The sequence below is a fragment of the Prionailurus bengalensis genome, chromosome C1 (assembly GCF_016509475.1).
Source record: "Prionailurus bengalensis isolate Pbe53 chromosome C1, Fcat_Pben_1.1_paternal_pri, whole genome shotgun sequence".
In the NCBI taxonomy this organism is placed as follows: Eukaryota; Metazoa; Chordata; class Mammalia; order Carnivora; family Felidae; genus Prionailurus; species Prionailurus bengalensis.
In genome coordinates, this window is record NC_057345.1 from 156190714 (window position 1) to 156205193 (window position 14480).

Below are 14480 nucleotides of genomic sequence, written 5' to 3' on the forward strand. Positions count from 1 at the left end.
ACCTCTGGGGAAGAAGGATGAAGGGGATGAAGAGAAGTTGGAGACTCTTAGACTCCATAACATCTACAGGAATTGAAAAAAAATGAATCCAATGGATCACAGACCTAAACGTAAGAGCTAAAACTATAACACTATAATAAGAAAGCATAGGAGAAAATCTTTAAAACATTGGATTTGGCAACATTTTCTTAGATATGGCACCAAAAGCACAGGCAACAACAACAACAAAAAACAGATACAATGGATCTCATCACAATTGAAATCGTGCATATCAAAGGATACTATCAGATAGTGAAAAGATAACTCTGAGAATGGATAAAATATTTGCGAATCATATATCTGATAAGAAATTAATAACCACAAGATATAAAGGACTCTTAAAACTTAACAACAAAAGCAAACAAATAACTATTCAAAAATCAGCAAAGAACTTGAATAGACATTTCTTCAAAGAAAATGTACAAGTGGTCAATAAGCACACGAAAAGATATTCAAACTTCAGTAATCATGATAGAAATGGAAATAAAAACCACAATGAGATATCACTTCACATTCATTAGAATGGCTATTATTTAAAAAGAGGAATAATAAATGAAACCTTGTGCATGGCTGGTGGGAATGTAAAATAGTGAAGCTGATGTGAAAATGGTATGTTAGTTCTTCAAAATACTACACATAGAATTATTACATGATTCAACAACTCCACTTGGGGAGTTAACTCCCCAAATTAAAAAGCAGGTAAGCAATCAGATAGTTATCCATCAATGTTCACAACATTATTATTCATAATAACCAAAATATAAAAGCAACCCAAATGTCCACCAACTGATGAATGGATCAACAAAATGTGATATACACACACAATGAAATACTATGTAGCCTTCAAAAGGAAGGACATTCTGACATATGCTACAACATCTATGAGCCTTAAAAATATTGTTCTAGGTGAAATGAGCCAGACCCAAAAGGACAAATATTAAAGATTCCACTTATATGAGTTACCTAGAACAATCAAATTCATAGATAAAGAGAGTAGAATGGTGATTATCAGGGGCAGGGGAGGGAGGAGGCAAGTAATGAGTTATTGTTTAATGGGTACAGAGTTTCAGATTGGGAAGATGAACAAGTTCTGGAGATGGATGGTGGTGATGGATACACAACAATGGGAATGTACTTAATGCTCTTGAATTGTACACCTAATAATGATTAAAGTGGTAATTTTTATGTTATGTATATTTTATCACAATTTAAAAAAACTTAAATTCACAAGAATTTGGTGAAAACTTAGAGAAGAGAGAGTCAGTAGAATCCCAAAGTCACAGCAGTGAGCAGTGGGTCGGGCATGACAGGACACAAGTATGCTTCCCTGCTGTCTATGTTGCCAGACAGTACTCCTTGATATCTATTCAGTGCCACTATGTCATAAGAAGAAACTGTACAACAGATACAAGAATTAAGCAAAATATGACTGCACTCTCACCCTGTTTTAGTTTCCTGCATTTAAACATTTAGAGATACTCTCAGTTGTAACCTCTGTCACGTTAGCTCTTTTATCCTCCATTGCAGATAGGGAGAGAATATAAAACATTTACACATAAATCTCAAAAAAAAAGATCAAAAAGATTTCATAGTATATGGCAATTAGGAGCTTCTCAACCATTTACTTGGATCGTGGGATACCTATGTTCAGAATGGGATCCACTTAAAAAAAAAAGGCAGAATTCATCTTCTCCCAAAGTTTGCCCCATGCTGGTCACCGCAGCATTGGCCCCTCATACAGACTTCTAGGCAGATGTAGTAATCTTTCCCAAGTTAGGAAGAGGCACACATCTTCTACTACTTTCTACCTTCTCTCTGCACTTAGTCGCACTGACTTCCTTGCTGTTGCATGAACACCTCAAATATGCCTTCAGGCTGGTGCAATTGCTACTCCTCGTGACTGGAATGATTTTCCTGTTGCTTCCCCAGCTCTCTCACTTGCCTACCTCACTCAGGTCTCTGCTCAAATATCACCTCTAAAAGGCTTTCTAACCACGCTTCCTTATTAAATAATGCCTCCTGCCCTCCATTCTCTCTGTCCTGCTATATGTTTGCCCACAGCATACACATAGTGGTTTGTTTATTTACTCGTTATCTGCCTCCAAACTACCATGAGACCTCCATGTTTTATTCCCTGCTATTTCCGCACCACAATCGTGTCTGAGTAGCTACTCGATGAGTACTTGCTGAAGGAAGAGAGTGAATAAAGGAAGAAGGAAGGAAGGAAGGAAGGAAGGAAGGAAGGAAGGAAGGAAGGAATTACTATTCAACTGCAGAAACATAAATGCTGAGAACAGTGATGCTGAGCTTTAAGAGCTGACCTGGATCTGTCCAGCCTCCCTTTACCGCTACCCTTAGGATCTCTGCCAGGCTCTCCCTCCCCACAACCTCAATGGCACTGATACCAACTTGGATGCCAACTCCTGATCTACACATTTTGGAGGGCCACCAGATAGGGCTTAATGACTGATCACCAGCTCAAGACAAATGGGTTTGGAAATTTTAGTTTTAACATTATTATTATCATTATTTTTTAATGTTTGACTGCAGACCACCTCTTACGCAAATCCTCTGACAGATAACTCTTTTAGGAAAGGATCTGGGCATCAGTCTTTGTAATGCATCAAACTGAGTATGTGTTAAGATATTTTGGCTCTTTTATGTTAATAAGACTAAATACTGTCGTCTAGAATTGATGAACCCAAACTGTGGCAAAAAAAAAAACAAGCAGGAGTGTTGTTCCTTTCCTGAGTCAGAATAAGAAATAGGGCTGTTTTGTCGGGACTTAGTAATGATGAAAAGTTGGGTTTAAGAAGTCTCAATTACTGCCCTCTTCTTATTTCTCCCACATACTTAAAAAGTAAGTTTCAGTGAAAAGGAACTATTGTAAATGAGTTAAGTATATGCCTGTAATAAATATGATTCATTGCTTCAGCAAATCTGTACTAAGAATGACTGCATACAAGGCACTATGCAGGGCCACCAATATGAACAAACTACAGTCTCTGCCCTTAAAACCTTAACAGTCTAGTGGACAAGCTGCCAATAGACACACATTAGAACTCAGACACATCATAGAATTCAAGAATTTTCATGTTTCTATACCCCACTCAAACAGTATCTAAGTAGATACCAGAAATTTAAAGAAAATAATCTGCACTAGGAAATTATAGATATAATGCAAAATAAACTAATGTCCAAAAATGTTTTAAGACCCTTAAGAGTGAACACCTTGAATCATTAATGTTACATACTTTAATTGACACAAATCAGTCTCTTTGCGATAATAAGTTCTAAAATCCAGGTTACATTGAGTATATGAACTTGGGACACTAAAAATATTTGTACTCCTCTAATTAAAAATGTCTATAAGGGCGACTGGGTGGCTCAGTCTGTTGAGCTTCCAACTTCTGCTCAGGTCATGATCTCACAATCCGTGAGTTTGAGCCCCAAGTCGGGCTCTGTGTTGACAGCTCAGAGCCTGAAGCCTGCTTCAGATTCTGTGTCTCCCTCTCTCTCTGCCCCTCTCCTGCTTATGCTGTGTCTCTTTCGCTCTCAAAATAAATAAATATTTAAAAATTTTTTGAATGTCTGTATTCTTTTTTTTTTTTCTTAAGAGAGAGAGCACGAGCAGGGGAGAGGAGCAGAGGGAGAAATAGAAAGAGAATCCCAAGCAGGCTCCACACTCAGCATCGGGCCCAATGTGGGACTCAATCCCAAAACCCTGGGATCATGACCTGAACTGAACTCAAAAGTCATAGGCTCAACCGACTGAGCCACCCAGGTGCCCCCAAAATGTCTGTATTTGTAATTTCTAGGACACAAGAACTTTACACAAATGCTGTCTTCTTCTTTCCTTACCCTGTACAAGGTCACTTTGCTTCCTCTACTTTTATGTCCCCCTAACACCCAGAATCTCATGCCTAGCTTCATTCCCTCTTTTCATCACTGAGTGGAATGAACTTCACCCAGACATTTCACACACACACTCCTTTTAATGGTACTATTCCTTTTCTTTCAAACTCTTGTCTATATTGGGAAAGTTCCTTTGATTTCCTTAAAATAAAACAAGCAAAATATTCTAATTGTGGCCAAATCAAGTCAAAGTAATACAATGACACCCCTAGACCAGGAACACAAAGTCACTCAACGTTTAAAACAACCTCAAAAGCACTTTTAAAGTATTGATACATTTCATAACATCATAATATCTCCAAATGTCCATCTAAATCTCAACTTCAGTTTAACACAAATACACCGCCACCCAAGAATCAGTATCCAAGAAGAACATTTAAACAATCTTCAATCTTTCTTTCTCTTATTCTCTGGTATTGTAATTTGGTAGTTCACTTTGTTTAATTGCAAATGTAGTTTATTTCGGCTCCATTCTGGGTGTTTGGAAATGACTTTTATAGAATCCTTGGTAACCTAACCACTAGGCATATTTGGGTGGAATATGTACAAGTGCATTCACAGGATAAATACAATCTTCTTTCCTCTAAAAAGAATTTGTACATTACTCAGGTTAGTGATCACTGCAAGTATTTTGGAAGGTTAGCAAACTTCTGAGTTTAGCGTGCTCACCTCAAAAGGTGGCTGTAGGGATTTAAAAGGAGCATTTGAAGATCCCTTAATGAACTGCTTGACAAAAATGAGACCTCCACATTTGAGTCTGTTAAATTAATGCTATTACCAGTAATCTTAACAATATATGTAAATGGTGCTGTGATCCATATTTTCCCTTATGGCAGTATACCTGTTCATATATTCATTTTCTGTCCTCATCATGTTGCCGTAAACCACCTCTTGGAACACATAGTCTATTATTCTTTGTAACTGAGGAAGAATTGTGGATTGCTAAAGAAGATAAATAAAAACAATTCAGTTGTTACCCTTAATTTGATGATTTCCTTTACAAGATTCTGGTTTTTGTTAATGATCACGAGTGAAATAAAGTAAGTGAATGGACATATTGGCAAATATTTCTCTCAGGCTCAGACATCTAATTTGCTGATTTAAAAATTCAGAGTTACGTTCTTGATGACTGAAGTACTAGAGTAAGTTTGATTTCACACATAAGTGAAAAATTTTATGATACGTGCTTACAAAAGTCTTATCAAAGTAGATAGTTTTGAGATGCATTATTAGGAGATCTGGCAGGTCACCTCTACTGAGTTGCTCTCTATTAATGAAAAATTCTGATGGACCAGGTTCAAAAACAGAGAGAAAATTTAACTGGATAGTTAACAAATTGTTGATTTTTAGACACCTCTACCATATTTTCCTACTTATAAATTTTTAGATACTTCACATAAACAATTTGTAATAGCCTAAACCTGACAACTTTACTAATAGAGAGTTCAAAATGGGATGATCCTACATTAGAGATGTACAATTATAACTGTCTTTAAAAATAGGATTAAGAGTAAATGCAACAACAGAGTACTTTAAACGCTGTACCATTTGTATTCAAAACAGAATACATTTTGATTATATATACTAAGCTACCAAATGTCTATCCACCATTATTGAACACCTCCTTATCATGTGTGAGACACTAAAATGCCTTTTTAAAATATACGTATCTAACCTAATTTGTACAGAAACCCTTGTACAGAAGGGTTAGTGACCAACTCTACAAATAATGAATGAATGCATTTGAAGAAAAGTGTTTGACTAAGATCACATGTTGAGCAAGAGAAATATCTAGGAAAACACATTTTCACTACATTGATGTGAATACAAATTTATCCCTCTATGTTTTTAACCCTTTATAAAAATATTTTGTAAATATTCTGAAATATGGTACAAATGTAATATGAATTTCCAAAAGAGCATCTCTGCATAACAATTCTGCAAACATTCATTCCTGAAAGTATGTTAGATGATCTCATGATATAAGAACATTGTTCCCATTTGACCCTTGATGATGCCATTTCTCTTTTCCCTACATGAATTACCATGAGCCAGTTTGTCCAGGGTAACAAGAATATGTATCCTGTTAAGTGGGACAAAACACCATTTAAACTTTGAAATTTTATTCCATGAAAGGATCATCTAAAAAGATTAGTCTCATAATATTTATCTATATGGAATATTAATTTTATATCATTACCCAGAAAAAGTGAAGGCATAATTTACCAATAAAATATCTTATTCAAAATGTACATACAGTTAATAAGCTATCCTTTCTCTAAACCTTAAAAGAAGCGTTGTCCATTAGACTTGAAACAATAATCATGTAGTGGAGTTATAACAATAAATAAGGGGACATATCCTTACCATATAACAATTCTTTCATTTCCCCCGTTTTATTTTTCTGTATGGATTTTAATATCTACATTTACTTCTTTTTTTAATTTCTAATTATGGGTTCTCAGGAAAATGACATATTTTTAAATAATTACTTAGATTCTAAGATACACAGTTTATGAGCAACTAGTATTGTTGACAGTTACTACATCTAGTGAAATCACCCCTATTTCTTAAAAACAATCAAATGACAGAGGATGTCTAGTTTGGCATACAACACATAGAAAATTCCATTAAAAATCTTTACACAAGGGGCGCCTGGGTGGCTCAGTTGGTAAAGCATCCGACTTCAGCTCAGGTCATGATCTCACAGCTTGTGAGTTCAAGCCCCATGTCGGGCTCTGTGTGGGCAGCTCAGAATCAGCCTGTTTCTGACTCTGTATTCCTCTCTCACTCTGCCCCTCCCCTGATCATGTTCGTGCTCTTTTAATGAAACATTAAAAAAAATCTTTACACAAACGTTTCAGTGCTTATATTTTAATGCATCTGTCTAATCTTATTAATTCTTCTTTAGGAGCTTGATTTTCCAATTATTAGTATTAATAATTTTGCCCAAAATGGAGCAAAACTTGTAGTCCTGGCATATCAAATGTTCAGAAGATGATATGTACAGAAGAAGAGAAAAAAGGAAAGAAAAAAGACATACATTGCAGGGCAGAGATGGTAGGTCAATGACATTGTAAATGTACTTACTCCCTCCAAATTTCCAAGTGAACAACATAGCTGCAATCAGTTTTATTGTATTTTGATAAATGATTCAGAAAGCTTTGTAAAAAGTCCAAGGAGCCATTTTAAAGAAATTTATAATCAATAATAGCAGTCTCTCAAACACCTGACACAACAAAAGGAAATCATAAAATGAATAGCAATAAAATTACAATTAAAGAAATGGTATATTTTAATAATAATATATGGCATTTTTGACTCCCTGTTATATCACTTTAAAAATCCAAAGGTAATCCATTTCCTCTATAAACGAAGCAATAACAGCATGTTTTCACTTAAAATATAGTTGTTATTTTAAAGAAAAAAGAAGAAAGAACTCTTCTCAGTGTGGCTAAAAAGATATCAAATGATTCCACTGTATATATATTGCCAACTCAAATTTGTCTGTGGCAAATAATGTTTACTGGCACTGTTCAAGGCATTCCCTCCTCCTGTCCCTCTTGATCTTGGTCTGGCATTTATCCTCACCACCCAGAAGAGTTTTGTTTCCCCAAAGTTTACTCTACCTTTAGCTGCCAAGGGCTGATGGCTTTCCTTGTTGCCTAAAGCCATTTCCTTCCAGCTATTGGGGGGGGGGGGGAGAGTCAGTTAAACCTTCAAAGAAGAAATTTCATTTTGCAGGATGGCATGAAACCAAAACCGTCCTCTTATATTCTACAAAAGTAGTCTACCCACATTCTGTGAATGCTCTTCCATAAATCTTCAAATGAAAATTATTTTTATACTATCTTACAATATCCATTTTATTATGACCTGGCCATCTTTTTTAAAATTTTATTTTCTGATGTTTATTTATTTTTTGAGAGAGAAAGACAGAGCAAGAGCTGGGGAGGAGCAGAGAGAATGGGACACACAGAATCCAAAGCAGGCTCCCAGGCTCCAAGCTGTCAGCACAGAGCCTAACGCGGGGCTCGAACCCACAAACCATGAAATCATGACCTGAGCTGAAGTTGGACGCTTACCCAACTGAGCGGCCCAGGTGCCCCTATGACCTTGCTATCTTAAGTGGTATTCTAACTTGTATGCTCTGAAGAAGAAAGCTCTAATACCTCTGTATAAGAATAATTAATTTGTGACATATAAAACAGAGGGCCATCTGCAATTAGTACAGAGGCACTCCAACACATTACCACCACGATGTGCCACCTCGGTAGCAATTTTAACGAAATCCCTGGTGACAGTTCATGAAATAGGTTAGTCCTTCAAGAAAAAATATGATTGCCAAATTCTTTACAAGAACAAAACAAGACAAAACAACCCAACAGTATGGCTGGTCACTTGCTAGATAAAAGATATTAATCAAAACTGGTGGCCTAACAATAAGCTAGCTTTTCATCCTCATGTTAATAACAAAAGTGCTTACTATTTTTAAATACATTCTGAAAAAAAATTATGGGTGGATTTATTGCCATACAAAGTGTATATATGTATACATTCTAGTAAAAATATGACACTGTCATTAACCAGCATGAATTTTGAAACCCCTTCTCCCCCAAACCCAATAACAGTGATAAATCTTCACTCTTTAGCCCATAGTGTCTCTGAACCTTCCTGAGTGAACACTTTGGATTTGTAAGATAATCTGCCCCTTTAACCTGGAGCAAACACCAACTTGAGTCATGTTGGCATTGGATCTATGTCCTCTGCCTCATTTGATAATACTTGCATCAACTGAGTTCATTCAAGTATCCGTATTTATTAAAAAACAATAGTTTAAATTAAATGATTAGTGAGAGACCCTCAAATTCTTGGCAAAAGATACAGATTTAAACCTAATAAGGTCATCATTGTATGTTAGGAGTCACGCATACTAAAGTCATACTGGCTTATGCGCTCCAATTTTCCTTCAAAATATATTTTAATCTAGTTGTGGTCACTGCTTTCCTAAGAATATGCTATAATCTACTTACCTTTGAACACACTATTGCTTACATACTACAAGATGGGAATACATCTCAGGATATTTTAATTTTACCTCCTTAAAATCATAGTATAGGGTTGTAAATGTACCAGATGCTCAACAAATAAAAAAGAAATTGAATCATAAAATGTATAAATTGACTGGCTTGATGTGCTCTGTGGTGAAATAAGTCATATCTTTGTACTTTATCATTTACATAAATATTTAGGAACCCCCCCACTACTTCATGCCAGGTACTGTGCTCTTTTAGGCCAACAAGAGATTTGGTCTCTGTTTCTTTGGAGCATTCAATATTCAAATCCACAAAGTATCTGCATGCCATAATAAGCACTGTGAAGGAAACAAACAAGGTACCAAGACAGAGATTAACAGAGGACAGGGTACTTTTGACAGGTGATGAAGAATGATCACCTGAGGAAGAGACTTTTCAGCTGAGATTTGAAGTTTGGGAAGGAGCTAGCCATTCAAAGAGTGAAAGGAATAGTCCAGGCACTGGGAACAGCATTTTAAAAGGTCGTAGGGAGTGAAATCAGTCCATGTGTTCCAGGTACTAAAAGACCAATGTGACTGGAGCATATAAAATGAGGGGGATGGGTTCAGTGAGGTTTTACAACCAGATCAGAGTGAGCTGTATGCTAACAGAAACCATTTGTTGTTGACTGGTATCTATGTTTCTGCATTTATTCCTTTTTTCTATGCAGTCAGCTATCCAGTTTTTAAGGAGAGGCATGATGGTATTGCTTTGTATACAATGCAAAGGCTGTAGCAGGAGTCCAGGTAAATTATGATGGGGGCTTGAACTAATTTAGTAGCAGGGTAGATGTAGAAAACAAAGTGAAAGAGGCATATCTGAGAAGTATAACTGAATAGAGAGATGTTTGGAAGATAAAACGGACAGATCTAAATACGGACTAGTTATGGATGAAATGGTGTCAAGGGGAAGAGAGAGAGTAATCAACACTTGGATGGTGAAGGCATTTATTCAGAAGTTAAAGATGGGGGGAAAGGATCTGGGACAGTTTTAGGGAAAATCATAATCATACCATTATGACATTTCGAATGATCCATTTACATTAATAAACTTTAAGCTCCTCCACAAGATCTTGCCTTGGATTAGAAAAATACCAAATAAATCTTTCCAGCATATCACATTCTTTCATATATTTACTAGGAATAGAAATGAGATAAAAGTTAAGTTTCTATTATTCACACAAAATGCAAGAGTTTTTTTTTTTTTTCTTGTCATAGAGAAACTGGTTTGGTCATACTGAATAAAGTGAATAGCCTTCCAATGACTCTACCTCTGAATTTCTTACTTTTTCTTTGCTGCCAAAACTCACCTCAGCAACAGGTAGCAAAAACACAGAAGCACTACCACAGGAGGGCTCCCATGATCATTTCCAGGTCCTAGGGGACACAGTGAGGCATAAGGATGCTCTTGGCAAAGAGCCAGACCCTGACTCATCTTTCTTCTGTAGATTCTTCAAGGTACCCAGTTAGCCCTGCCCTGAACCATAGGAATCATGGCATATTGTATACTGAGCCTCTGTAAAAATACATCACTGTGACCCATGATTGCACAATGGTTCACTTCCAAAAAGGAATTTCCAATAGACTGGTATTTTAAATATACACACAGTGCAAAAACTTATCTTAGGTAAAACTATTACCAGTAGCCTAAATAGAAGGCAGTGTTCATTACATCAAATGTCATATTTTGTCTGACATTTTATTGTGAATAAGCTATTTTAATAATCATAACTCTATACATAAGGATCAGAGAAGTCTAGCTTTAAAATAATAAAATATTTTTTAAATTCTATTCACCATAGTTTCTAAGAAAGTGAATTCTAGTTTAATTATTTTTTAAATAATGGTAAAAGAATTTGAAAACTTCAATAAAATGGACTATTTAGTAATTTTATTTGGTTTACAGATGATATATAGTTAGATTTTATTGATGTTAAAGCAAAAATCATGAAAATATATTTTAAATTATCAAAAGAAAGAAAGAAAAGCAATGTCTTTCTCCTGCCCACAGGGAAGGAGGACAAACAGAAAAGAACATTAATTGTGTTTCTGAAAAGAAATGAACCTGCCAACATTGACACATAGAAACTGAAAATCCACCATTTTTTGAAAACCTTATGTTGATTTGGTTTTTATCTTATTGAAAGGAGTTTTTTAAAAAAAAAACTCCTCTAAGCTTCTCATGTAAAAAAAATTGCTTTTAGCTGAAGAGGAAATAAAAATTACTAAGACGGTTGCAACTATAATATAAAAAGAAAATAAAATAAGGAATAAAATGTTATAATCACAAAAGTTGGCATGACATTTTTTAGTTTGGTAATCTTGTTTTGATCTATTGTCTTTAATACAAGTGAGGAAAATACCTATTTGTTTTTCCTTGAAAGTAAATGACCGTTTCGGTTGAGGGCGATAAAAAGTTAAAATGACACCGAATCTTTTCTGCATTTCACTCTCAAATGCTTATTCGTTTGAAAAAACGAAAGTGTGTCGAGAAATGGGGCTAAGCAGTCTGGTCAATCAGTCCTGTTTGTGAGCTGGGAAGGGGTGCGGCGCTGCCGGGCTATCCCTACAGGTTGGATCCGCTGTGCTGCTTCCGCACGCTCACCTCTGCAGATGGGGACTAGAACACAGGCTATTTGTTCTACCTGCCCCTGGAACTGAAACCCATCCAACAATTCTGCTAGCGTAAATAAATTACGGACGTAAACCATCAGGTATAGATAGCTGCCTTTCCTTTCCACGATTTCGGAACCTGCTAGCAAACCCACACGGTCACAATCCGCAAAGGGTCGGCCTTGCAATGGCAATAGGTGCCTCTCCAGCTCCTCTTTCTCCAGTTGCTTGGACTTCTCCGTTCAGTGTCTCCCCTCTCTACCTCCCAGGTGGCATAACACCAAGTAGCCAAAACCCAGAGATGGGAAAATGGATACAGGTGGGTGTGGCGGTTGAGGCTAGCACTGGAGACAGACCGAGGGCTTCCCGGCCCGCCACACGAGAGGAGCAACAGAAAAGGCACTTACTTGCAACCTTGCCCGCCGAGGATGCCCATCCAGCGCACCCGCACAATCTGGCCTGTGAGGAGGGCGCGGGCTTCAGGGACCCCTTCCTCGCTCCTGCTCTCTCCCCGCGGCGTTCTCTCTGCTGCCGCTTCTCCCTCTTTCTTTGGGCTCCTGTTGCTCAGCAGGCGCCTGCCACAAGCCGCTGGCACCCAGGCTAGTCCAGCCCCAGCCCGGCGAGAGGATGGAATTGGAAACCAGACACCCGCCACCAGATCGCTAGCGAGGGCCAGCGCCGAGACTGCGCCCCTCCTTCCGGGGCGCGCCCTGCCAGCGGCAGCCCCGCCCCCACGCCCCCTGGGGCAGCAGCGCGGCAGGTTCCCCTCACTCCTCCCTCCCCGCCCTTTCCCCCGCCCGCGCCGCCGGCTCTCCACGCGCGCACCCAGTGCAGGGCAGGACCCGCTGCGAGTGCCGCGGCCGCCGGGCTGCACCTTCTCCGCATGTGCTGTGGGAGAAGGCACAGGAGGGGTCGCGACCTCACATCCACCTCCACTCCTTCGGGTGGGGCGCGCGGACGTGCGCGCTCACGTGTGTGTGTGTGTGTGTGTGTGTGTGTGTGTGTGTGTATCTGTGTGTGTGTGTGCGCGCGCGCGTGTGTTTGTGTGTGTGTGTGTGTGTGTGTGTGTATGGTGGGGAGGTCCGTCCAGCATTCTCCAGAGCCCTTCCCTTCCCTCACCCCCGCCCCCTCACCCGTTCCTCCCTCCTGCTCAGCAGAATCTGCTAACGTTTCCGAGAAGTCACTAAGTGTGGTTTGGTGGGAGCCGGAGGAGAACTCCGTGGGGACCAATGGCCAGTCTCCTGCGTCCTGGGCTTTGAGGATTCGGGACTGGGAATCGGTTCCTTCTCTGCGGTTTTGCGCGGGGAGGCCCGAGCAGTGCCGTGCAAGACCTTTCTCTAGGCTGAGATTTTTCTTTTCTTTCTTATAACAGATCGATCGGGTTGCCTAATCTAAGGCAGGCAAAGAAAGCGTTTTCTTTCGAAGGTGGAGTGAGGGGTAAAAGGTTGTGTGGGTGGAGAGGGAGACGTAGGGTAGGTGCTGCTTTCCCAGACCTGGCCCCGCTCATCTGGATACATCATCAGTCATATAGGTTCTGGGTTTAGAGCTGAGTAGGAAAGGCTATGAAAATAAAAGGATGAAAAGGATTTATAAAAATCCTTTTGTGTAGGGTGTGTGTGTGTGTGTGTGTGTGTGTGTGTGTTCTACAGCCGCCGGCTGGGAGGAACAGTAATGAAAACAGGATTGAATTATTTTTCTCAAAGAGAAACAGGAAATTTCCATCGGGAGAAAAAAATGAGGAATTATGTTGGGGAAGGGTGGATTTCTGGATTCAGGCCTTACAAGAGGACAGATCACTTTGCAGTATAAGCATAAGCATAAGTAGTGGGCATTTGCAGTTATAGTGTTATTCGCTTCTTCCACACCTTCCACTGTGGAAATGGTACTTAGTGCTAAATACACAGGATTGTTAGGTCCCGGGGTTTACCTATCTGCTGCTTACTGAGTTTGCCCTGGGGCTTTGGAGCTTATATTCTTGACTTGCAAAATGTGCTATTGAAAGAAGGAAGCTTTCAGTTTCACAGGTGCTCCACAACTTGGTCGCCTGGGGATAATTCTCAATGCCACATCATAGCCAAGTCATTGTCTCTTCCTTGATAGGTCGCAGACATTGGAAGAAGAGTTCAATGTACTGCAAGTGATAGCCTTTTTAATCAATGCCATTTTCTTTTTTTTTTTTTTTTGCCACCTTCAAGTCCCCCCTCAACTAAATTGTCCCATGCACAGTCACAGAGTGTAAAATGAGCTCCATCAATCCCCTTAGAACTCTCTGGCATCTGATCTCATTTCTATCAGGGAATAATCCATATGACATTAGGAATAATTCAAAATCACAAGATCTCAAATCATGTGTTTTTTTTCCTTAAGAGGATAAATTAGAACACAAACACCTTAGCTGAATGAGACAACTGAAAAAATGATCAATGTTTCTAACAATGATAAAATTATTAATATAATTAACAGATTTGATCAGCAAATTTCAAAATACTCAAAGCTTTAGAGAAGCAAATCAAGAACAAACGGAAGTACTGTAATATAAAATATAGTGAGCTTTTTGGAATTCGTTATTCCCAGAGATGGTGCAAAATGAAGATAAAAATAGTTTCAAGATGAATTGATAAATAATGGTACCATATGGAACAAATTATTTTAAAAAATTAAAGTCACCCTTGGTGGTTGTCATGTAACACTACCCAGAAAATATAATGTGGGATGTTGATGGAATACTAGGCTGGGTGATCCATTGGTTTAATGAAGTGCAGCCATTTTTGATAGTGGACAAAAAAGTACTTTCCATCTGTGAGGTAGGAAGGACATTTAGTGTTCCTGTCTCCCTGCC

General features: G+C 38.5%; 1 protein-coding gene across 1 annotated transcript in view; it reads right to left on the minus strand.

Annotated features, from left to right (window-relative positions):
• The window catches only part of SCN9A (sodium voltage-gated channel alpha subunit 9), a 168141-nt gene extending 155813 nt beyond the window's left edge, over positions 1-12328 (minus strand). The window contains exon 1 of the mRNA XM_043576946.1: positions 12049-12328. The gene's annotated coding sequence lies outside the window, so the exon portion shown is untranslated. The remainder of the gene's footprint in view (positions 1-12048) is intronic.
• Between the last annotated feature and the right edge of the window lie 2152 nt (positions 12329-14480).